Source organism: Notolabrus celidotus, chromosome 7 (genome assembly GCF_009762535.1).
Source record: "Notolabrus celidotus isolate fNotCel1 chromosome 7, fNotCel1.pri, whole genome shotgun sequence".
In the NCBI taxonomy this organism is placed as follows: Eukaryota; Metazoa; Chordata; class Actinopteri; order Labriformes; family Labridae; genus Notolabrus; species Notolabrus celidotus.
Genome location: NC_048278.1, coordinates 37,077,135 through 37,102,091, shown reverse-complemented (window position 1 = coordinate 37,102,091; position 24,957 = coordinate 37,077,135). Strand labels below are relative to the sequence as shown.

Here is a 24,957-nt window from a genome sequence, read left to right as displayed (position 1 = left end):
TGTGTTGTTGTGTTTCAACAAGCTGCAGAGACACTAGTTTATTTGCATTTGAATATTATTTTTGTTGATGCTTTGATTTTGGACAATCCTCATCATTAGAGTTCAGCAGATTTAAATGTTGACACTCTGTTGAGTTACATTTTTCATGTCAACATTAGAAATCTGCAAATTTGTAACATTTGTTAAATTATTCTATGAAAAGAAGTTAACCTCACTAGGTTTAGGGTTAGCCCCTAATGTTCTCCATGCCTGGCCACCCTCTTCAACAGTCAGTGCCCCAGTTTGGCCCCCCAGGTCAAAACTGTCGGGCTCCACTGCTGCCTGTCAGATCAGAAGCAAGGCAAGGCAGCTTTAATTGTATAGTGCATTTCATACATGAGGGCAACTCAATGTGCTTTACAGTAAAATATTAAAAGCATTGGAGACAAAGAGCATAATTAAAATGATAAATATGATAAAACAGAAAAGGAAAGGAAAATTAGAAATATGTTAAAATGACCTTCAATTTTTAATTTAAAGCTCCTGTGAGGAACTTTTGGTTGGTGTCAATTTTGCCACTCCCCTGTGGACAATAAGATCTTTGCTGATTTTGTCCTGGGCATGTGTAACAAATGTCATCCTGCCCTTTTAAAACAGTCAAGTGTATCACTTATGGAGAATCATTGCCATGGGAAAAATGACATATCCTGACACCTACCCCCCTGCCAGTGGTTTCAGACATTAAAAAAAATAGCAATTAAGAAATAATTACACCTCTATCAAACAGTGTTAATGGTATTTAAGGTCTTAAAGAGACATTGGTATTAATTTCAGTCTGTTTTGCAACTAGCTAAAAACTCCTCACAGTAGCTTTAAAGTGGGTTAAAATAACCTCAGATAGGAAGGCAGTGGCAAATAAAAATCTTTGATTTAAAAGAGGTGAGAGTTGGAGCAGACCTGCAGCTTTTCAGGGAGTGTGTTCCAGATATGTGGTGCATAATGACTAAACGCTGCTTCACCATGTTTCCTTCTGACTCTTGGGACTGAAAGCAGACCAGTACCTGATGACCTCAGAGGTCCAGGTGGTTCATAAAGTAGCAGCAGATCAGGAATGTATTTTGGGCCTTAACCATTCAGTGCTTTATAAACCATCAGCAGGATTTTAAAGTATATTCTCTGACAGACAGGAAGCCAGTGTAGAGGTCTAAGAACTGGAGTGATGTGGTCTACTTTCTGGGTCCTTGTTAGGACTCTGCAGCCGTCTGATGGACAGACAGAGCAGAAATATTCACTCTCATGTGTGGCGTCTTTAAGGTGTATCACAGCAGTAAAACTTGTGGTCCAAGAACTGATGGTGCTCCTTTTTCAAGCACAGGTTGGACTTGGAGCACAGAGGGGAGGATTACACAGAGAGTTTTATAATCCCTCCTCATGGAACTCAAACAGATCATGTTTTTTAAAGCTTGTTTTTAAACTTGGTATATTTGGAGGCTTTGGAGAGACTGACTGCTTTCAGTGTTTTTTACTCAGCAGAGAAATGTTTTAGTCTATTTCACATCTAATCAAATAAATATGAGAACTGTGAGTTTGACTCTGTGTCCAGGCAGAAAAAAAAAGATGGAGTCCTTTGAGAGTTGTGGGTTTTAAAAAAAAAAAAAAGAGAGTTTCTATTTCTAAAACTTTATTCCCACTTTTATAATGATCCGTGTATTATTGCTCTCACGTGGGGTCAAGCCCCTCAGGTGAATCCGATGCGTGGAGGCACATTTCCCTCATAAACACATTAAGGAGAGCTGTAGGAGGAGACCAGGCCACATGGAACCTTTTGTCCCAGTCTCAGGCGACGTGAAAGGAGGAAGTTGTTCTCCATTTGAGGTCCTTAAAGGACGCGATTAAGCACCTAAAATACCCCCGAAGAGCGCGCTGCAGCCGGGATGGGGAGTGGGAAATAATGGCTCTTATTGGATTGTGGGACAAAAGGTGTGTGGTAGGCAGAGCCGGGCACTCAGCAAAGACAAAAGCGCACAGGGGCCGTGAGATTGACGTCCTAATATTCCCATTTGAGGGACAGGCAGCGGGTTATTCTGCGCGGAGAAGGGGACACGCAGGAAAAATGTGGTCACTTTTGTTCCCCTTCACGAGGCTTTTTTTGTTCGGGGAGAAAGGCGCACAGAGATCCCCAGCCGAGAGGGCTTCAGGGGCAGCCGGGCTGGAGGTGATGGCAGCGGGGAGGCGTTTGTGTGAAAGAAGGGGGTATTATTGCTACAAGTTTCACCATTTAGACCCAGGAGGAGGAATGGACGGGGGAGTTTTTGAGGGAGTGAGGTTCGGGCTTTTCTTTCAGAGTGAGGGTGTTATTTCAGCTCAGAGAAGAGATGTTATTCTCACAGGTAACTGAAGGAAACTCGACAGGGAAATTATAACAGTGATTCTTTAATAAATACTTAGAAGGAAAGGTGAGAAATATGACAGAAAAACTCGAGTTTTCACAAGAATGATGCGAAAAAATGACTTTTTACGCACCAAAAGAAAAAGCAGATTCTGAGGAGAAATAAGGAACAGGGCTTTTTTTCTAATTATTCTATGATCTAACTCCAGTTAATTATAATAATTAAAATTATTATTATAATAATTGAAGGTCTGGTGATTGATTAAGTGCTCAAAAAAGTGGATGAATTTACGAGACTTTCAAAAAATGACGCCAAATGTTTGATTTTGCTTGATTCAAGCTTTAAAGGAACATTCATTCTTCATTATTCTTACTTTTTCCTCATTATATAATTATGGATTTAATATTTCAGCCTAATTTTTAACCGAAACAGTAGTGCGTAATCATGTTTTTAGACGTTCTGATGAATATTTCTCATTTTTACGCCTTTTTTTAAAGTTATATTTTTGGGGCATTTATAGATAGTTCAGCTGAAGAGAGACAGGAAATGTGGGGAGCAGAGAGATGGGGAGGACATGCAGTAAATGGTCGAGGCTGGAATCGAGCCTGCGACCTCTGCGATGAGGACTATAGCCTCTGTATGTGGGGCGCTTAGACCGTTAGGCCACCAGCGCCCCTTACGCCTTTTTTAAAATACATTTAATTATAAATTATTTTAAATTGAAGAGTTGAAACAAGAACCAGCATGAGTTAAGACTCTCAATTGGTGTAAAAAAAATGGGAGAGGTCAGAATCAGTCTCTATTTATGATAGTGAAGCCTGCTTTGCGCGCTTAATTATCCATTACGCGTAAATAAAGGCCAAAAGTGAAACAAAAGGGATCCATTTCAGTTTTTCCTCTCTTCATATGACATAAACCTGCCAGTTTATTTAATTAAATAATCCCTCTGAGTCTAAATCATCATGAAACTTGTGTGAAATCTGAAAAGGAAAGCATCAATTGCGTTTTTTCCCTCTCTCTCCTGCGCGTCATTGTTCCTCCGCGCTGGGAACAGTCGTTTCCACTAAACCCATTCTTGTATAATCACCTCCACCTCCTCCAACCACACACATGGGGCTAATGTGAGACAGCAGCCCGGACTGAGAGCGAACAGCGGGGGCCACTTTGACTGAATCATCTCCCACTGAAGCCCCCAGAGCTCCCCTGCTCACATGGACTCAGACGAGGAGGAGTGCGAGGAGGAGGAGGAGGAGGAGTGATGAATGGATCCTTTCTGAATGCGCATCGTGGTGTTATATTTTTAGATATGGAGTGAGCATTTCCTGGCAAAGTCTCTCCTTAAACGTGTCCAAACTAAGTCTGAGTTATATGAGAATAAAGACTAATAAGTGTTCTCAGCCTCCTCCCTGCAGACAGACTGTCTGTCTGTCCCCGAGCTCAGATTGAGATCTGTCAGTCTGAGCCGTTAACCAGCTGATCTCCTGTTTGGGGACAAAAACAACATTAAAGTCCTCCAGAGGAGCTTCTCCTCACTAATGGGTATTAAGTGAGAGGTAAACAAGGAGCTGATAAGAGCAGCGCCCTGAGGTGCTGCTGCCTGGCCGCAGGACAGAGACTGATGGAAGCAAATAAAGGCGAGACATGGAGGCGTCCTGCAGGTAAACAAGGATCCCTGCTGCTCTGAAGGATCACACTAAGTCTGAGAACAACTCCTTATGAGAACTGAATTTACAACCAGATCCATGTCTTACCTTCATGATGAACTTACTCACAGGTATGTTATTATTTTTCCTAAACTTACTGGGTCTAAATTATGACTTTTTTGGAATTTGGACATCTGATAACTGAAGGCTCCTTGAGAATTTAAAACTTTTATATGTATCTTTATTTGGAATGGACAGGTAGATACAGCATAGCAACATTAGTAAAGGTAAAAACAAAAGTCCTTCCAGTTTTGTTTGTTTTGAGTCCAGAAAAAACACAACATCAGCCATCCTGGAATAAGAGTCCAAAGAAGGTAAGGTCATAGAAACATGGATCAGATTTTGTAAATCCATTATGGTGTCCACACTTCTCTGATAATTCAAATTTCCCAGCAATTGAGAAAAAGAACCAATAATAGTGGAAACACAATGATCTCTGACAATTGACAATTTGCTTGGGAGTCTCACTGATTCACTTAAAAAGAACTCAAAATTAAAAACATTAAATTATAAAAAACATTAATAATTTTCAACCACAGTGTCAGAAATTAAACTTTAAAAAATGTGGAAAGAGTTTTTTTTGCAAAAGTCCCTTTAAAACACAATCAGTAATTTTCAAAACGTCTTTAACTTCCGGTTATGTGTCTCTGATACTCTAGGTCAGGGGTTCCCAAAGTGTGGGTCGTGACCCCCAGGGGGGTCGTGAGATGTCTTACAGATTTTTTTTATTTTTTTTGAAGTAATCTAAATTTGCTTATTTTACCCTTTATTGTAAAATATAGACAAAAACAGTATTTACATTTGGAATAAAACACTTGCCAGATGACTCCTAAAGTTAAGGTCAGCTAACAGTTAATTAACAAAAGGATCAGAAGCAGCAGGTTAATTCACAGGAGCACAGGAAACACAGACACATGTGCATGTAGGTAAACTCATTTTGAAGTATGAAGTAAATCAAGTCTTAAGCAACCTATATTGTTGGAGTCCCCGGCTGAAAAGTTTGGGAACCCCTGATCCAGGTAGTGCTATAGAGCTTTTATTTATTTTTGAATACACTTCCAGTCAAAAGATGGGAAACACCTTCTCATTCAAGGGTTTGTATTTCTTGTAATTATTGTAAACACTGTAGATTAATACTGAAGACATCAAAACTATGAAAGAACATATATGGAATTATTTAATTCACAAAAAGTGTTAAACAAAGCAGAATATGTTTTATATTTTAGATTCTGTAAAGTAGCCCCCTTTTTTTCCTTCATGACAGCTTCATGCACACTCTTGGTATTCTCTCAGTCTGCTTCATGAAGTGGTCTCCTGGACTGGTTTTTCTAATGAACATGAGCCTTGTCAAGAGTTCATTTGTAGAATGACTTGCCTTCTTAATGTGTTTGAGACCATCAGTTGTGTTGTTCAGAGTTAGGGTTAGCACACATGGACTCTGCTTTCCAGGTTGTTGTGGTCCTAAACTCTGGAACCGTCTCCCTCTGGAACTGAGAACTGTGGACTCTGTTGACATGTTTAAAAAGCAGTTGAAGACCTCTCTGATTAGACTTGCCTTTGTTTAATCTGTCTGTTTTTATGTCATGTTTTTGTGTATTTGCAATCCCTGTTTTGCCTTTTAATGTTTCTCTATTGTTGTTGTTGTAAAGCACCTTGTGACCTCTGTTCTTGAGAGGTGCTCTATAAATAAATCTTACTTACTTACAATGGAGAGTCCTGTTTGACTACTGTTGTAATCCAGATTATGGCAAAACCAGATTATTTCACAGTTTTGATGTCTTCAGTATTAATCTACAATGTTGGAAATAATTACAACAAATAAAAACCATTGAATGAGAAGGTGTGTCCAAACACAACTGATGGTCTCAAACACATTAAGAAGGCAAGTCATTCTACAAATGAACTCTTGACAAGGCTCATGTTCATTAGAAAAACTATTCCAGGAGACCACTTCATGAAGCAGACTGAGAGAATACCAAGAGTGTGCAAAGCTGTCATGAAGGAAAAAAAGGGGGCTACTTTACAGAATCTAAAATATAAAACAGATTCTGCTTTTTTTTTAACACTTTTTGTGAATTAAATAATTCCATATATGTTCTTTCATAGTTTTGATGTCTTCAGTATTAATCTACAGTGTTTACAATAATTACAATAAATACAAACCCTTGAAAATAAATAAATAAATACACTATATTACCAAAAGTATTCGCTCACCTGCCTTGACTCACATATGAACTTAAGTGCCATCCCAGTCCTAACCCATAGGATTCAATATGATGTCGGTCCACCTTTTGCAGCTATTACAGCTTCAACTCTTCTGGGAAGGCTGTCCACAAGGTTGAGGAGTGTGTTTATAGGAATTTTTGACCATTCTTCCAAAAGTGCATTGGTGAGGTCACACACTGATGTTGGTGGAGAAGGCCTGGCTCTCAGTCTCCGCTCTAATTCATCCCAAAGGTGTTCTATCAGGTTCAGGTCAGGACTCTGTGCAGGCCAGTCAAGTTCATCCACACCAGACTCTGTCATCCATGTCTTTATGGACCTTGCTGTGTGCACTGGTGCACAGTCATGTTGGAGGAGGAAGGGGCCCGCTCCAAACTGTTCCCACAAGGTTGGGAGAATGGAATTGTCCAAAATGGTTTGGTATCCTGAGGCATTCAAAGTTCCTTTCACTGGAACTAAGGGGCCAAGCCCAGCTCCTGAAAAACAACCCCACACCATAATTCCTCCTCCACCAAATTTCACACTTGGCACAATGCAGTCTGAAATGTACCGTTCTCCTGGCAACCTCCAAACCCAGACTCGTCCATCAGATTGCCAGATGGAAAAGCGTGATTCATCACTCCAGAGAACGCGTCTCCACTGCTCTATGGTCCAGTGGCGGCGTGCTTTACACCACTGCATCCAATGCTTTGCATTGCGCTTGGTGATGTATGGCTTGGATGCAGCTGCTCGGCCATGGAAACCCATTCCATGAAGCTCTCTGCGTACTGTACTTGGGCTAATCTGAAGGCCACATGAAGTTTGGAGCTCTGTAGGAATTGACTGTGCAGGAAGTCGTTCCCAAACTCTTCCATGTTCTTATAATAAAGCTGACAGTTGACTGTGGAATATTTAGGAGCGAGGAAATTTCATGACTGGATTTGTTGCACAGGTGGCATCCTATGACAGTGCCACGCTGGAATTCACTGAGCTCCTGAGAGCGGCCCATTCTTTCACAAGTGTTTGTAAAAACAGTCTGCATGCCTAGGTGCTTGATTTTATACACATGTGGCCAGGCCAAGTGATTAGGACACCTGATTCTGATCATTTGGATGGGTGAGCGAATACTTTTGGTAATATCAAACCCTTAAAATATTTTTTTTATTTTGCCAGAAATATTCCCATTGAGATAAAAAAAAACCTAACATTTGAAAGGAAGGCTCTGCTGTGATATTTTCAGGAGGTATGAGTGAAATAACAATCCCAAGCCACAGACAGAGTCATCTTGAAGGGTGCAGCTTTAAAGTGAGGAACAAACTGAGAGCTTTCAAATAAAAGAAGGGCAAAAAAAGTGGAATATTTGCCGTTTCTGTGCAGATGCATGAAGTTTAAACTCTAGCATTAATATTTCCTGCATGAGGAGTTATTCTCCTGCGTTAATAAATCACATCAGCCCGTGGATAGACGATGCATCAGACGCCCGGAGGCCTCTCGGTCGTACAAACACATCAAAAACTGGCGTCACAGTTTTCATTATTTGCTCCATCTGTGAGCTTACTAATCTGTTTACACTCACTGCACCATGAGCTAACCACAGCTGCTGTGTGGCTCTGCTGATCAAACACACACTCAGCACTCAGACGCTCTGTGTGTGTGTGTGTGTGTGTGTGATAATAAAACTCTGATTTGTTTAATCTCTCTATTCAAACGTCAGATTGACTTTCAACATGTTTCTCGTGCAGATGTGAGTTTAAGTTTGGGGGAATGTGTGTGTGGGAGGAGCTGCCTGCTGTCAATGCTCTTCATGAAGACACACTCTAAGTCTGTTAATCTGAAGCTCTGCAAGCATCCTTCTCTAAAAGTAATCTGTGTTTCACTCTCCCAGTCCTGTGAAGTTCTGCAGGAGCAGACGTAAACATGTGAGAGACGGGGAGGTGAATCAGCGTCTCATAGAAATACCAAACATGACGTTCTGAGTGTTTGCCTCAAACACCTCAAAGAGGAGTCTCCAGGAGTTTTTTGCGTGCACGAAACTTTTGTGGGGTTCAAGAAAAGAAGAGCAGATGGAGAGAGGGATGCTGAATCACTCACTCATGTCTGCAGGAAGTATGGAGTCCATCTCTCAGTGACAGGTTAAAGATTTGTGGACTCAGAGTCACACAATTTATTATTGATGTGTTAGGAAATCTTGAGTGCGATGGAATAAAAGAGGCTGACGCTGCAATTTGACCTGTTTGTGAAAACTCAAAGTCAAACTAGGGCAAGAGCTAAAAACTGATCGAACTGAGTGTTAAAATATAGAAAAAATAACACCCAGGACATCAAACTGAAACCTGTGCTCCCCCTTAATGCAAACATGACTTAATAAAGTAAAATAATCAAGCATATAAAACAATGAAAACAGCTCCAACAGAAGCTCAATACATGTCTCTGTTTTAAAAGTTGTGGTTTAGAATAAAAGGGTTTTAATTCACCTTGAATTGTAAATTATTAGGATGTTTTTTTAAAGTGAGGTCATGATCCAGAAAGTGCCACAACACAAGAGTTAAAGGGATGCAAAACTAGTCAGAACCAAGCGGCAACCTCCGGTCTCCAACTATGAAGCCCACGCGAGCCCCAAGTGTTATAAAGCACTTTTACTTTTAAAGCACAACATGGACTCGCCCCTCAATACATCTCTGAGCTCTTATCCGCCCCCCCCATAAACCAGGACGCAGTCTGAGATCCTCTGGCAGGGCTCTGCTTGCTGTTCCACGGTCGAGACTACAAACAAAAGGGGACAGGGCCTTTGCTGTGAAAGCCCCCTGACTGTGGAAATCAGACTTGCAGAATCAGTCCCTCATTTTATTTCACTACTCAAGACACACTTTTATCCTAAAGCTTTTATTTTGTGAATTTATTTGAATCTTTAACATTTTATCTCTGCTTTTATTGTGTTTTTATTATTTTTGTGAAGCACTTTGTTACTTGTATTGAAAAGTGCTATGCAAATAAAGGTATTATTATAAACTGTAATACATCAAGAATCCACTAGAGGCTGGCTGCAGAAACACAGGAAACCACATACACACCGTTTCAAAGAAGACGATCTTTACAGCAGAAATAAACATGTTTACAGCCTGGTTCAAAAAACAGCTTGGCCCTACCAAGTTAATCTCTCTATCGGCACACACTGAACGGGGGTGAATTTTTTTCTAACGTGACTGTTCAGAAGATATTAAGATTACAAGTTTTTGCCCAAATAAGGACATGACTGACGTGACTCCCGGTCAGGAACACACAGCCATTGGCTAAGAGGCTCAAACTCCACCTCTTTACGTCACACTCTGCCTGGTTGAGTTCTGCATTTCCAATATGGCTGCCGCCGTCGATTGGCTTCCAAACAGCGTTCAGGAACAGATGGGTGACGTCACCGATACTACGTCCATTATTTATTAATATATAGAAAACATGACATCAAACTGAAACCTGCATTCCCTCCTTGATGGAAACAGCTTCAACAGACGCACAATAAACGGCTCGGACAAACCCGATTTCAAAGTTATGATTTTTAGAAAAAAAAGGGTTTTTAATTCGCCTTAAATTGTAGATTATAAGGATGTTTTTTAAAGTAAGGTTTTGAGGCTTAAAGATCCACATCATGAGGCGCTGACTGAGCCACAAGTTGTAGAAAAAGAGTTGAAAGGATGCAAAACTAGCCAGAACACCGGCTGCATGATTTGATGTCATCCAACCCTCGCTTTCTCGCCCACAGTGAATTTTACCTGATGTTTTTGTTCACACATGCAGCTCACTCAGGTGATTTCAGGAGGTTCTCAGGATTTTTTGTGGAAGTGTGAAAATGGTTTAGGTTTGGTGTAACTCTTGTTGCAGGAAAAAAAGCGCTATTGTGGAAACTTTAGCTTCCAAAGAGTTAGAGTTGCTTGAGTTTGCACCAAACATGTTTGCATCTTGTGAAACTACAATCTTCCATCTTCTATTTTGACCCTTTCAAACTATCTTCATCACGACATGAGCCAAGGAAGTCTTAAAAAACCTGAGGAGCTGACAGAGATGTAAGTAGTAGAAAACAAAGTTAAAGGGATGCAAAACTAGCCAGAACACCGGCTGCATGACTTGATGTTGTCCAACCCTTGCTTTCTCACCCACAGTGAATTTACGTGATGTTTTTGTTCACACATGCAGCTCACTCGAGTGATTTCAGGAAGTTTTCATGATTTTTGTGGAAGTGTGAAAATGGGTTTGGGTTTGCTGTAAGCTTTGTTGTCAAAACTTTATCATAAAAAATGTTAGATTTGCTTCAGTTTGCACCAAACATGTTTGCATCTTGTGAAGATACAATCTTCCATCTTCTATTTTGACCCTTTCAAACTATTTTCATCACCGACATGTGCAGACGAGGAAGTCTTAAAGATCCTGAGGAGCTGACAGAGATGTAAGTAGTAGAAAACAAAGTTAAAGGGATGCAAAACTAGCCAGAACACCGGCTGCATGACTTGATGTTGTCCAACCCTTGCTTTCTCGCCCACAGTGAATTTACCTGATGTTTGTGTTCACACATGCAGCTCACTCGAGTGATTTCAGGAAGTTTTCATGATTTTTCTGGAAGTGTGAAAAGGGGTTTGGGTTTGCTGTAAGCTTTGTTGTCAAAACTTTATCATAACATTTTTTAGATTTGCTTGAGTTTGCACCAAACATGTTTGCATTTTGTGAAACTACAATCTTCTACTTTGAGTCTTTCAAACTATCTTCATCACCGACATGTGCAGACGAGGAAGTCTTAAAGATCCTGAGGAGCTGACAGAGATGTAAGTAGTAGAAAACAAAGTTAAAGGGATGCAAAACTAGCCAGAACACCGGCTGCATGACTTGATGTTGTCCAACCCTCGCTTTCTAGCCCACAGTGAATTTTCCTGATGTTTGCGTTCACACATGCAGCTCACTCGAGTGATTTCAGGAAGTTTTCATGATTTTTGTGGAAGTGTGAAAAGGGGTTTGGGTTTGCTGTAAGCTTTGTTGTCAAAACTTTATCATAAAAAATGTTAGATTTGCTTGAGTTTGCACCAAACATGTTTGCATCTTGTGAAACTACAATCTTACATATTTTATTTTGACCCTTTCAAACATTCTTCATCACGACATGTGCAGACGAGGAAGTCTTAAAGATCCTGAGGAGCTGACAGAGATGTAAGTTGTAGAAAATAAAGTTAAAGGGATGCAAAACTAGTCAGAACACCGGCTGCATGACGTGATGTCCTCGACCCTCGCTTTCTCGCCCACAGTGAATTTTACCTGATGTTTGCGTTCACACATGCAGCTCACTCGAGTGATTTCAGGAGGTTCTCAGGATTTTTGTGCAAGTGTGAAAATGGTTTAGGTTTGGTGTAAGCTTTGTTGCAGAAAAAAAAGCACTATTGTCGAAACTTTAGCTTCCAAAGAGTTAGAGTTGTTTGAGTTTGCACCAAACATGTTTGCATTTTGTGAAACTACAATCTTCCATCTTCTATTTTGAGTCTTTCAAACTATCTTCATCACCGACATGTGCAGAGGAAGTCTTAAAGATCCCAAGGAGCTGACAGAGATGTAAGTTGTAGAAAACAAAGTTAAAGGGATGCAAAACTAGCAAGAACACCGGCTGCATGACTTGATGTTGTCCAACCCTCGCTTTCTCACGCACAGTGAATTTACCTGATGTTTGTGTTCACACATGCAGCTCACTCGAGTGATTTCAGGAGGTTCTCAGGATTTTTGTGGAAGTGTGAAAAGGAGTTTAGGTTTGGTGTAAGCTTTGTTGTCGAAAGTTTATCGTGAAAAATGTTAGATTTGCTTCAGTTTGCACCAAACATGTTTGCATCTTGTGAAACTACAATCTTCTATCTTCTATTTGGACCCTTTCAAACTATCTTCATCACCGACATGTGCAGACGAGGAAGTCTTAAAGATCCTGAGGAGCTAACAGAGATGTAAGTAGTAGAAAACAAAGTTAAAGGGATGCAAAACTAGCCAGAACACCGGCTGCATGACTTGATGTTGTCCAACCCTCGCTTTCTCGCCCACAGTGAATTTACCTGATGTTTTTGTTCACACATGCAGCTCACTCCAGTGATTTCAGGAGGTACGTTTATTTAAAGGTAGCAGCAGATACTTAAAGCCTGCACACTTTCTGCAGAAACCTTGTAAAACATCATATTTTAAATGCAGTTTCTTTCTGATAATCTCCACTTTAAGAATACCTCCTCTAACGTGCAATCAGAAAATACTTAAGTGCATAAAAAGTCTGAAGTGTTCCTCTGAGTCTGAACACACGATGTGTTAATGTTTCCTTTGAGTCATTACCCGGGCTGGAGAGTTTCTTGGCTGGCTCTCTGTTTCTGTCACAACACCCTCATGTTGTTGCAGAAACTGCTGCCTCCCTCACACGGCTCCTCTGATTGGTTCATCAGGTGTCGTGGCTCCTCCTATCAGAGCTTGATGTTCTCAGCCTGCAGAGGACTGACAGGCCCAGACAGGCTGCCTGCACGCAGAGAGACGCTTCAACACACACAGCAGAGGACAGAGTGTGTGTTAGTGCTGCTAATGGAACTGCTAATACACCTTCTTCATGGTGTAACAGTGTGTGCAGATATTTCTATACTGTGACAAAACTTAGACCAAAGACCAAATCAGAAAAAATCTTACCTCATGTAACTCCACTCTCTGACGGTGTTTCAAACCTGCATTCAAATAAAGCAAGGACGCAGTGCTGCAGGAAACGACTTCAGAGAGACATAAAAAAACAGACGACTGAAGAAGACAAACTTCAGGACAGACTGAAAAGAAGTTATCATGGTCACAAAAATAGAACTGGTGACTTTCTTACAAAGAAGAATTACATGTAAGCAACCTGGAATGGTGCTATAATGCACAGGATACAGAAGAGGACAAGGAACATCAGATTTTGTTTTAACATGACTTCTATTTTGCAGAATTCTGTAATCTCTGAATGAATAAAATAAAATAAAAATGTTCTGAGAAAACCATCAGAACTTGGACATTCATCTCAGATTTTTTTGTTAAAGGTGACATATCACGCTTTTTTCATCAATATATATTGGTCTAAGAGGTCCCCAAAACATGTCTTTAAAGTTTATGCTCAAAAAACCACTTTGAAATCAGATTTTGGTCTGCCTGAAAAACCCTCTTCTTCAGCCCTCCTCAGAACACTGTTTTCTCTCTGACCACGCCCCCTCAGGAAGTGGATGTGCCTCGGCTGTCCAGCACGTTGATCTAATGTTTACATGTTGGCTGAATATACAAGGCTGCTCACAGATCACGTTACTTCAACCCTCTGAATCTGATCCTGACAGAGAGGTGCCTGCAGCAGGACCTTTCTGAACCATTGGTCATAGATTTAGTGTTTCTTGTTGTTTTATTTATCAATATGTAGACGTGTGTCTTGGGACACAGCTACGAACATGTAGCTATGTGGCTATGCTAACTAGCGCTAGCACTTATCCATGATAAATAAAAATCATCCACTAGATCTTCAAATCTGCAGACGTGGGGAGTAAAACCGACCTCTGCCAGAAAGGCAGCAGGACCTTTTCTGAAGGATTGGTCACAGATTTAGTGTTTCTTGTTGTTTTATTTGTCAGTATGTCGACGTGTGTCTTGGTACACAGCTACAGCTACAGCTATGAACATATAGCTATGTAGCTATGCTAACTAGCGCTAGCACTTATCCATGATAAATAAAAATCATCCACTAGATCTTCAAATCTGAAGACATGGGGAGTCAAAGCGACCTTTGTGTTTATTAAGACAGCCTACAACTAGCATGCCTCCCTCCTAAGCTCCTTGTTAGCACACATTTTTGCAGGTAATGAAAAACGGAGGAGGGGTTGAGTTGTATTTTATACAGTCTATGGGCTGAACAAGCTCCGAGCTCTGACTTCCTGTTACAGACCGGATATTGTTGTTACGTAACAAAAACACTGAAGTCTGAAACGGCTGGTTTCAGCACACATTTACAGAAAGGTGGAGAAATCAGAACAGGGGCAGAATGGATTCTTTTCATTCTCGGGGGGTTTGTAGACAGGGACACAGATTTCAGGTAAAGAACCATTAAAAAGTCAATTTTGCATGATATGTCACCTTTAAAAAAAGGGGGAAAAAAAAGAATCAGAATTCCAGAAAAACAGGGCAAGCTGCAGTGAAAAAAATTCAGTGCCACCGATCCTAAAAAAAAAAAAAAAAAAGGAAATATCTGACCTTTTCTAATTATTATGAGAAAGTAAAATATTCAAGCTTTTCCCTTCAAAACTCAAAAAAATGTATCATGGAATTCTAAATGTTGTTTTTTCCGAATTCTGGAATTAAAGTCAAAATTCTAAAGTTGGAATTAAGATTTTTTTTTCTCATAATTTTGACTTTTTATTGAAATTCTGATTCTTTTTTTTCTCAGAATACAGATATTTGTTCCATAATTGCTGAAGTATTTCCCAAAAAAATTCAACTTTTATTTCTTAATGCAAAACTGTCCTCTCATTATTTTGAGATTTAATGAAGAATTCTTAAGAGATCTGAATTTTGACTTTTCCTCATACCTGCATACTTTTGACAGCTCCTCCTAGAGTTTTTATCCGATTCAGTCCAAACAAAGCACATTCTATAGCACACATATTGAGGATTACAGTAGTGTTAAAATAATTCTGTTCTGATTAAAATTGTGGGCGTGGCATGTGTTGAGGCGGGGCATCAAAATGCAAGTGAGAAACAAGCCCTGCAGAACTCATTTAAACAGCAAGGAAGGAGATCCAGCAGCAAAAATGCATAAAATAAGGCTGCATACTTTTGACAGCTCCTCCTAGAGTTTTTATCCGATTCAGTCCAAACAAAGCACATTCTATAGCACACATATTGAGGATTACATTAGTGTTAAAATAATTCTGTTCTGATTAAAATTGTGGGCGTGGCATGTGTTGAGGCGGGGCATCAAAATGCAAGTGAGAAACAAGCCCTGCAGAACTCATTTAAACAGCAAGGAAGGAGATCCAGCAGCAAAAATGCCAAAATAAGGCTGCATACTTTTGACAGCTCCTCCTACAGTTTTTATCCGATTCAGTCCAAACAAAGCACATTCTATAGCAGACATATTGAGGATTACATTAGTGTTAAAAGAATTCTGTTCAGACTAAAGACAAAATTGTGGGCGTGGGACACTGTCAAATTTGGAGGTTTTCTTGTCAATCTGCCAGAAACTTGGAACGTGTGCACCACCTAAGCCAGCATATACTCTCAGATCATGCTTTCGCATCACGTGGGAACTAATGTCAGGCGGCTCGCGTATGTGGCGGTGGCTCGCGTAGGCGGCGGTGGCTCACGTAGGCGGCGGCTGCGGATGTGCGAGGGCCCGTTTCATCGCCGCTTGCAGCTTTAATTTTAAAATGTTCCTTTTTATTCCAATTATTCTCTTTATTCCAATTCCTGGGATTTAAATCAATTTCTGTTTTATTTTTCTCATTATGTAGACTTTTCCCCTCAGAATTCAAACTTCGTCACAATCTGGACGTTTTTCAAAGATCTGAGAGCGAAATCAGAATTCAGTCGTTTTTTCTCAGAATCCTGAGATTGAAGTCAGGACTCAGTGATCCTGATCATCTTCTATATCAGTACCACTGAGTTACATATTGGGAAAGTTAAACCTGCCAAAGTTAAAAAAGTGAAGAAATCACTCTCTGGACTTCAAAAGTGTTAGATTTAGATTCTCACAAAAACTAAGCCACAAAAAAACTCCAACTTCTGTTTCAACCCAATAAAAGTCTTAGTTGTCCGTGGATCGCCCAGTTTGACCTTGAAACAAACTTTCACATATGCTGAAACGTGTCAGATTCATTTGGAGTCTTGGAGCCTTTGAGTCTTTTGAAAGTCTGGTTCTGATGTTCTTGTTGGATGACCCTGTGTTGATTAAACGGTTCCTCTCATTGGTCCAGTTTCAGCTGAAGTGAAGAATAGAGCTGACATCTGGCACAAGAAGCTGAGAACCTCTTCAGGAAATCCATCACTGGTATCACCTCATGATCTGGACTCACTTGAGGATGAAGTAATTCGGTTTAGTGCCGAGTTCAGCTCGGGTGAGTTTAGTCATAGCAGTGTGGACCGAAGTGAAGCGGTCCTGACAGCGCTGACTTTTAGGGGAACTGGAGGAAAGGACGACTCAGAATGTGAGAAGCTGTCACACCTTTTTTTTAGCTGCTGAACTTTACGTTATTAATTCTCCTGTCTCAGTGAAACGAGCTCCGAAAGAGAAGAGCTGTCAGCAGACATTTATGAGACAGGAGACTCATAACACAGATAAAACACGCTGCATGATTCCTCAGACGCAGAACCAAAATCAGGTTGGTTCTAAGCTCCTTTCACACATGCACAAAACTCCTGGAAATGTCCTGATGAGCTGCACGTGTGAACGCAAACAGCAGAAATATTCACACAACTTCATCTGGAGTTTTTCCTGAGAGCCCCTTCATGAAATGTCTGCAAGCCAGGGTGAGATGCATGATGTTTATAGCATGCAACCTGTGCACGACTGATGCAACCTTCATGCATGTAATAGCGCTGCTTCCTGCTCCCCAGCATGCTCTTTGCACGCTTTAGTTGATATTGTGGATTTGTCCGAACACGTAGCAGTGACACAAAGGCAGAAACTGTCCTCATGGTTGTTGCTTTGTCTGCCATCTTGGATATCTTGCAAACATTACTGTGTATCACAGGACTTCTACCAGATCCATGTCCGGTCCGTCTCCGATCCGCTGAAGTCCGGCTCCGTTCTCTCTCGTCCGTCAACACCCACCGGTTGTGTTTTCAGAACGCAGCATGGAGCAGAACCACCGGACAGCTGGAGTCATGTGACCGAGGTTTCCCTCCTCCTCCTCCTCTCCTCATCCATGTTGTCTTTCTGGTCCTCTGAAAACCTCTGACCTGTTGACTCCAGGCCTGGCTCCGCTCATCATGACTTTGGTTTGTTGTTGTAGTTAAGTGAAATACGATCTGGTGATAACACAGAGTGTTTTATTCTGAAAATTAACCGGATGTTTTCATTTGGTTTTGGTGAAACCTGACTTCCTGTCCCCGCTCCATCTGCTCTGTTGAGCTTGATGCGTCCTGCTCCGGCATCCGGCACAAATTGAAGTCTTGTGTATCTGATCCGGAGGACTCCGACCAGCCGGATCAGAGACTCAGCCGGAGCGCAACGGAGCGGATCCAGTGGAAGTTAACACATTGACTAGAACAGAAACCTATCAGCCGTGACAGATCGGACACAGATCTGGTGGAATTTGGCCGTAAGTCCACTGACAAGTGACCACTTCGCCTCAGGCCCTCCACCTCGGGCAAGACGAGGTATCCCAGAATCCTTTGCCCAGGGATGCAGACAGTTACAGTTTTAAGCTGCATGCTGAGGGTCTGTTACATTAAGCTATGACCTCTGCAGCTTCCTTTATGCATCATGCTTCCTGAGATGCTTCCTCCTTTCTCTCTTGCTGTGAGTGTGAAAGGGCAACTCTGGAAAATATCAGAAGCATGCAGTCATGACATCCTACAGAAATCGTCGGGAGTGTTTTCCCCAACGGTGAGAAATCAGTTTAATTCCTACATTTGAGACTTAAGACTTAGCGAGTGCTTTTATCTTATTTCTGCAGATTTTTCCACTCATTAAGCAGAGTTCAGGTCTTATTTTTGGCTTTTAATATCTTGAAATGAGATGTTTTTCTGGACTTGTCAGGGGAAAGTGGCTTTTATAAAGTCTAATGAGGCATTTTGACTAGAATTAAGACAGAAACACGTGCCTAGTTTTGAGATTTTGCAGTTATTAAAGTAGTAAATCAAACTAAATATGATGCAAAAGACAGAAACAGAAGTTTGGTTTGTGAAAGAATTGCCTAGTTTTGCAAGAAAAGAAAAGAAAGTGATTCCTGCCCAGAGAGAACTGTGATTGAACGTGGAGACATAGAAGAAACAGTGCAGGGCTGCTCATATGCATCAGAGCTGAAAGGCCTGTGGTCTGTGGACTGCATCCGCATGTGCAGGCTGTGCTTGGGTCCATCCACCCGCTCCAACTTCTCAAAGTGTTTCCTAGCATTGCGGATGTTGATGAGAGTGGCGGCAGATGGAATAGAGGGGTCTGACAGATGATGACCGTGACATATGTGTTGGAGGTGAAGACGTCAATGAAGGAATGGTGCAGAGGAACTGTGCAAAAGATCATTATATAATACAAAGAGACCATGTGCACCATCAAAGATCACATTTACTTCCTCAGCATTATGTTTGCATCAACGTAGTTAACTTTGCTTGCACATGTTTAGATGTTCCCCAGGCTGAAGAACCTGCTCCATGTTCCTCCATCCTCCAAGAACGCCGACCTGCACTGATGAATGTTTAAATATAACTTCCCTACCCGTCAAACCTCTGCTGAATACCTCTGTAAGCTCCCCTGTGCTGATCTCTGCAGATCTCACTCTGTGGGAGTTTACATGAGATATCCTCCAATTGAAAATCTGACACCTCCAAGCCCGGGTGCAAAGTGCTCCTCGGAGGCTGCACAGTGTCTTCTGAGTCAGCTCACATGTAATGCCGGCTGACGTCAGGGTAATACATTCTGCGCTGGACTGGGGGATGTTTGGGAAACGTCTTTTTAACTGGCTTCCCGTGTCCTGGGACGGGGAGATGGGGAGACGGGGAGGAAGGCCAGCCAAGAGAGCGGCTTCGGCTCGTCCATCAGCCCCCGAGAAATCTAAATATTTACCCTGTGATCCACATTTATCCGTCGGCCGGTGCAGCTCTCTGGGTCAAAAAACGAACTGTTTCTGGGAAGATGCACGAGGATGCTGAGTTTATCCGATGCTACCCACAGAGATTTATCTTAAGCTGTCAGGGTTTACAATAACATACATAAATGTGTGCGGTGTGTGTCCCCCATAAAAATCATTAGGATCATTAATTTGACTTCTTGGCCAGCTGGGAAAATCTGGGAGGAGGGTGAGTTATGCTCTGATATTTGGTTACACATGAGCGAGGCACTTAAAGTAAGCCCACAGAGCTGATTCGCAAACAGAACACCGTGACGCTGACATGTCAGCTGATTTCCACTGAATAACTCTCAGGAACGTGGAGGAATAAAAGGTTTACGAGCACACGCCCTGCACCCTCAGGAGCGCTTGGACGGTCACTTTTAATAGAATATAATCCGGGTGATTATCCTCTGGACGGGTGCGGCGCTCGATCCAGATCACGGCGCTCAAGTGGATGTTAAGAATTAAAGCCTTTCGTAAATATCTGCAAGAGCTCGCTGTAAAGAGACGATGCATGCTCACTTTGCATTTGTGTGCATGAATATAAATGATCTTTAAAGGCCCTGTGAGGAGTTTTGAACTGGCTGAGAAACAGACTGAAAATGATACCGATGCCTCTTTATGACCTTCAATAGCAAACAAGACCATCAGCAGCAACACTGACACCTTCTCTGTTGTAATGTTTAATGCCTGAAACCGCCCTGGGGGGTAGGTGTGAGACCACATGATGGACATCTTGCTTCAGAAACAGCCTTTATATGACTGTTTTCATGGAAAATAATCACAGTGCCTGATAAAGTTGACTGTTGAACACAACAGGAGGAGGCTTTAGTTGTAAACACTACTTTTGCATGTATAGGACAAGAGATAAGAGGCAGCACTTTGTCCACCAGGGGGGCGCCAGAATCGATACAAAACAAAAGTTCCTCACAGCAGCTTTAAAGGTGACATATCATGCAAAATGGACTTTTTAATGGTTCTCTACCTGAAATATGTGTCCCTGTCTACAAACCCCCAGAGAATGAAAAGAATCCATTCTGCCCCTGTTCTGATTTCTCCTCCTTTCTGTAAATGTGTGTGAAACCAGCCGTTTCAGACTTCCGTGTTTTTGTTACGTAACAACAATATCCAGTCTGTAACAGGAAGTCAGAGCTCGGAGCTTGTTCAGCCCATAGACTGTATAAAATACAACTCAACCCCTCCTCTGTTTTTCATTCCCTGCACACATGTGTGCTAACAAGGAGCTTAGGAGGGAGGCATGCTAGTTGTAGGCTGTCTTAATAAACACAAAGGTCGGTTTTACTCCCCACGTCTGCAGATTTGAAGATCTAGTGGATGATTTTTATTTATCATGGATAAGTGCTAGCGCTAGTTAGCATAGCTACATAGCTACATGTTCATAGCTGTAGCTGTGTACCAAGACACACGTCGACATACTGATTAATAAAACAACAAGAAACACTAAATCTGGGACCAATGGTTCAGAAAGGTCCCGCTGCAGGTGCCTCTCCGTCAGGATCAGATTCTGGATCAGATTCAGAGGGTTGAAGTAACGTGATCTCTGAGCAGCCGTGTATATTCAGCCAACATGTAAACATTAGATCAACGTGCTGAACAGCCGAGGCACATCCACTTCCTGAGGGGGCGTGGTCAGAGAGCTCATTCTCATTTAAAGGCACAGACACAGAAAACAGCCTGTTCTGAGCAGGGCTGAAAAGAGGGGTTTACAGGCAGACCAGAATCTGATTTCAAAGTGTTTTTATGAGCAATAAACTTTAAAGACAAGTTTTGGGGACCTCTTAGACCAATATATATTGATGAAAAAGAGTGTAATATGTCAACTTTAGGGCGGGATCTTGGCACAACCAGCAGAGCTGCATCCACAGACCTGAGGGGCCGCCCTGGCACATAGGGGTTAAAAGGTCTCTTAACTAGTTTGGGGCCTGTCCATTTAAAATCTGTGACCAATGGTTCAGAAAGGTCCTGCTGCAGGCGCCTCTCCGTCAGGATCAGATTCTGGATCAGATTCAGAGGGTTGAAGTAACGCGGGTCTGTGAGCAGCCGTGTATATTCAGCCAACATGTAAACATTAGATCAACGTGCTGGAGAGCCGAGGGCACATCCACTTCCTGAGGGGGCGTGGTCAGAGGGAAAACAGAGTGTTCTGAGGAGGGCTGAAGAAGAGGGTTTTTCAGGCAGACCAAAATCTGATTTCAAAGTGTTTTTTTGAGCATAAACTTTAAAGACATGTTTTGGGGACCCAAAAGTGCTCGATATCAAACAGAACACAAAAGAAAAACAAACCGTAGAACTTGAGAGCAACAACAGAACAAAGCCATCAGGTATACACCACAGTACACAAAAACAATACAAGCAAACAAGAGACTAGAAAAAAAAAAAAAAAAAAAAGGTTAGAAAAGAAGGGTTGGACTATAAATGACGATCACCAAACAAAACACACACAACAAAAAATAAATAGATAAAGAAAATAAAAAAGATAAACACAAAACAAAACACAGATTCCGGATCACTTCTTATATTTGGTTCATTCCTTTTCTGGTAAAATCTGCTGGTTGTAAATTTAATCTTTAAAAAAGTGTTTCTGATTTTGTATATTAGTTTTGTCCTTGGTAAAAGTGTTTTGCTAATCTCATTTTGTTTTATAAAATGTAAATTTGTAAAACTTTTCCAGCCACCTTTATCCGCATTCGTGATGAGTGGAGCTAACCGTCCTTGATTTGGGGGAAGCCTGGCCACGCCTATAAAAGTCAGAGCCCCGGTTTGGCCACCCAACTCAAAAACATCTGGCTCCGCCCCTAAATCTGTTTCCACGAGGTGTCATAGCAGGGACTATTTCTCTGACTGTATTAATAAATCATTTTGGGATCAATACAATCATCCTTACATCAACATTTAGTGTCTGATTGTTTGTGTTTCCAGTTGGCACTCAGGTAATAAGCAGCATAAGGTCCTTCAGTGTCTGCAGCAGGCTCCTGAAGACCTTCTATCAGTCTGTGGTGACCAGTGCTCTCTTCTTTGCTGTGGCGTGCTGGGGTGGAGGTATCAAGACGGGTGAGGCCAGCAAGCTCAACAAGCTGGTAAAGAAGGCCCGCTCTGTGGTTGGCCTAGAACTGGACAGTCTGGAGTCAGTGGCTGAGAGGAGGTTGATGGACAAACTGCGAGCCATCCTGGACAACCCCTCTCACCCTCTCCATGATGAGCTGTGGCTGATGGGGAGCTCGTTCAGTCAGCGCATCATTCCACCACGGTGCAAGACTGAACGCTTCAGGCGCTCCTTTGTGCCCACCGCCATCAGACTGTTGAACAGTAATGGAGGCCACAGACTGCACCATGCTGACCACTGACACCCCCCCCCATGAACAGATCCATAACATCCCTGCTCGGTCTGTCACACTCCATCACTCCATCATCCCATCCTGAACTCTCTCTTGACTGCTGCTGGCATTATAATGTATAATATACTGTATTATATAATTATCTTGCTATATTATATTTTGTTAAATTACATTACTATTCTAAGTACAACTCATGGTCATATTACATACAAATATTCTTCTATTTATTGCTTAATTTGTCATTACCAACCATAATCACACCATGTCAACCTGTCACTACTGAAACATTTTTTAATACTGCCTGTAATTACTGCTATTTAATTTAAACTCCATTTGTAACATTGTATATATCTAAATTGTATTCTAGCTTTATTTATCTATTTTATTTTACTTATTTTATTTTATTTTATTTATTTTTATGTTATTTTGTTTTTATTTTTTTGTTTTATTTTTATTTTTATTTTTTACTTATCTTTTTATTTTATTTTTTTATCTTATTTTGTACTTATTGTACTTATTTTGTACTTATTGAAACTTCTTTCTTGATTGTACTTATGTCTGGGTTGCTGTAACAACTGAATTTCCCCCCCGGGGGATCAATAAAGTAATATCTTATCTTATCTTATAATGTAGCTGAGCAGGTGGTACTTCAATCAAGCTAGGTTCTTTCAAGGAGTTGTTTTCATGTTTTGTTTTAGTAACTATTGAGGAATCAGTCGTGGACATGTTGGAGTAATGTATGTTTAATGTTATAAAAGATGCAGAAATGTGATGTTTGAGTGTCAGATTTTAATCCCCTGCCTGATGGGCGAGCCTGCGTTGGTGTTTCATGGTTTCTCATTAATCATTCTGTAGAGGGTTTCAGGGTTTGTTCCTCTGGAGTGGTCTCACTGTAAAACATGTTGGGGGGCACCGACGCCGCCACACGCCGTAAAGCTAATCTGAATTATGATTAATGCTGTTTATACTAACGCGTACAGTTTTATGGAGTGCTGTATGGTGTATATTTGTGTGACCTGCAGGCGGAGCATCACCGATGGAGAGATTAGAAAGTTGTCCCACATTTGAACAGCGAGGAGAAACCATTTATCAAACCTGGAGGACGGCAGAGCGCTCATCTCTTCTTCTAGTCTTTTTCAGCTACACACACAGTTACTGTTGGAGGGATGTGTGCTGGAATCCCCTGGTGTTGTTTGTCTTTGTGCTTCATGTCCACACACACACACACGCCTGGTGTTGACCTTGGCTCTGACCAGACCTGCTGCCGTGCGCCCTGCAGACGAGGTCCCGACCTCACGTCAAGACCTTCCTGTCGGACTTAATGGATCGCGTTACGTTTCAGAGCAGCGAGGCTGCGGGAGAAACAACAGAGGGAGGAAGACTCAGGGGGGGAGGAGGGGGGGGGGGGGTTAGACAAGAGGGACATGAAAGACAACATTTTAGCTTGTAGGCCGCGGGGAGTGACAACAAACACGGGGCCTCCAGTGAAACAGGATCTGCTGCAGAGGGAAGATGGAGGTGCTGTGTGTCTCTGAGGAGGTTTCCCTGTCAGAGATCGAAGAGGCAGTGAAGGCGTTTTATCTCGGCTGGTTTATCCACAGAAAAGAAAACTACACCAGGAACATTTTACAGTTTTAAGCCTTAAAATCAAAAATCAGGAGGATCTGGAAATGTGTTTGTTACGCCTGAGTTTGGAAGTATCTAAAACATGCTACATGATTACAGCATATCTCAAATTTAAAGCCTCTAATGTAGAGAAAACAACTTTTATTTAGTCTATAATTTCACTTAATATCTGGATATTTTAATAAGGGTCCAAGCAAGACAAGGTCAGGGAAGGCCCTCTTTGAATCCTAAGGATTTTTCTTTCTTTACCTAGTAAAGTAAATTGCCTTTTTGGAGCCTTCAACATGCCTGAAAACTCCCCAAACTTGACACACTCATCCGGCCTGGCAGAAACTTCGATATTGATCTGGTCCCGTGTAAAAACTCCTAAAAATGGCTCAATAGCGCCCCCTTCTTTCCAGCTTGGCACCCTCTCAACACGGTTCATATCTATCAGGAAAAGACCTACACAAATAATGTCATGGTGAAATCCCAACAGGATGTGGTCCATCTTTTTTTCTTCAGTTTTTCACCTGATTTGCAAGTTTTATTTATTTTTGATTGCACTGGATATTCTGACTTAAAACCTAAACGACCTCTAATGACCCCTTATTAAATACTATAGAGGAAAAATGCACATTTCTACACATCAACGTCTCTCGTTACAATCATTTCTTCCTTAGAAGCAAACACATTTTTCTTTTCAAAATTTTCAGGTATCTTTTGTTTGTTGGTACTCTTGTTGTTTTGTTTTGTTGTTAATTCTCTAAATCACTTGGAATATTTGGTTATCAAATTTTTTTGTTTTAATTAATTTATGCATAACATACATTTTTATACAATCAAAATACGTATATATTAAAAATAAAACCAAATAAGAACAAATTTAATTAAT

The 24,957-nt window shown here is 41.3% G+C and overlaps 1 long non-coding RNA gene across 1 annotated transcript; it reads right to left on the bottom strand.

Moving 5' to 3' along the window:
* Nucleotides 1-12,377: 12,377 nt before the first annotated feature.
* Nucleotides 12,378-13,212, bottom strand: LOC117815952. Its single transcript, XR_004631876.1, has 2 exons — nt 12,953-13,212; nt 12,378-12,805 (listed from the first exon to the last, which is right to left on the bottom strand). It is a non-coding gene; the product is annotated as an uncharacterized LOC117815952 (long non-coding RNA).
* Between the last annotated feature and the right edge of the window lie 11,745 nt (nt 13,213-24,957).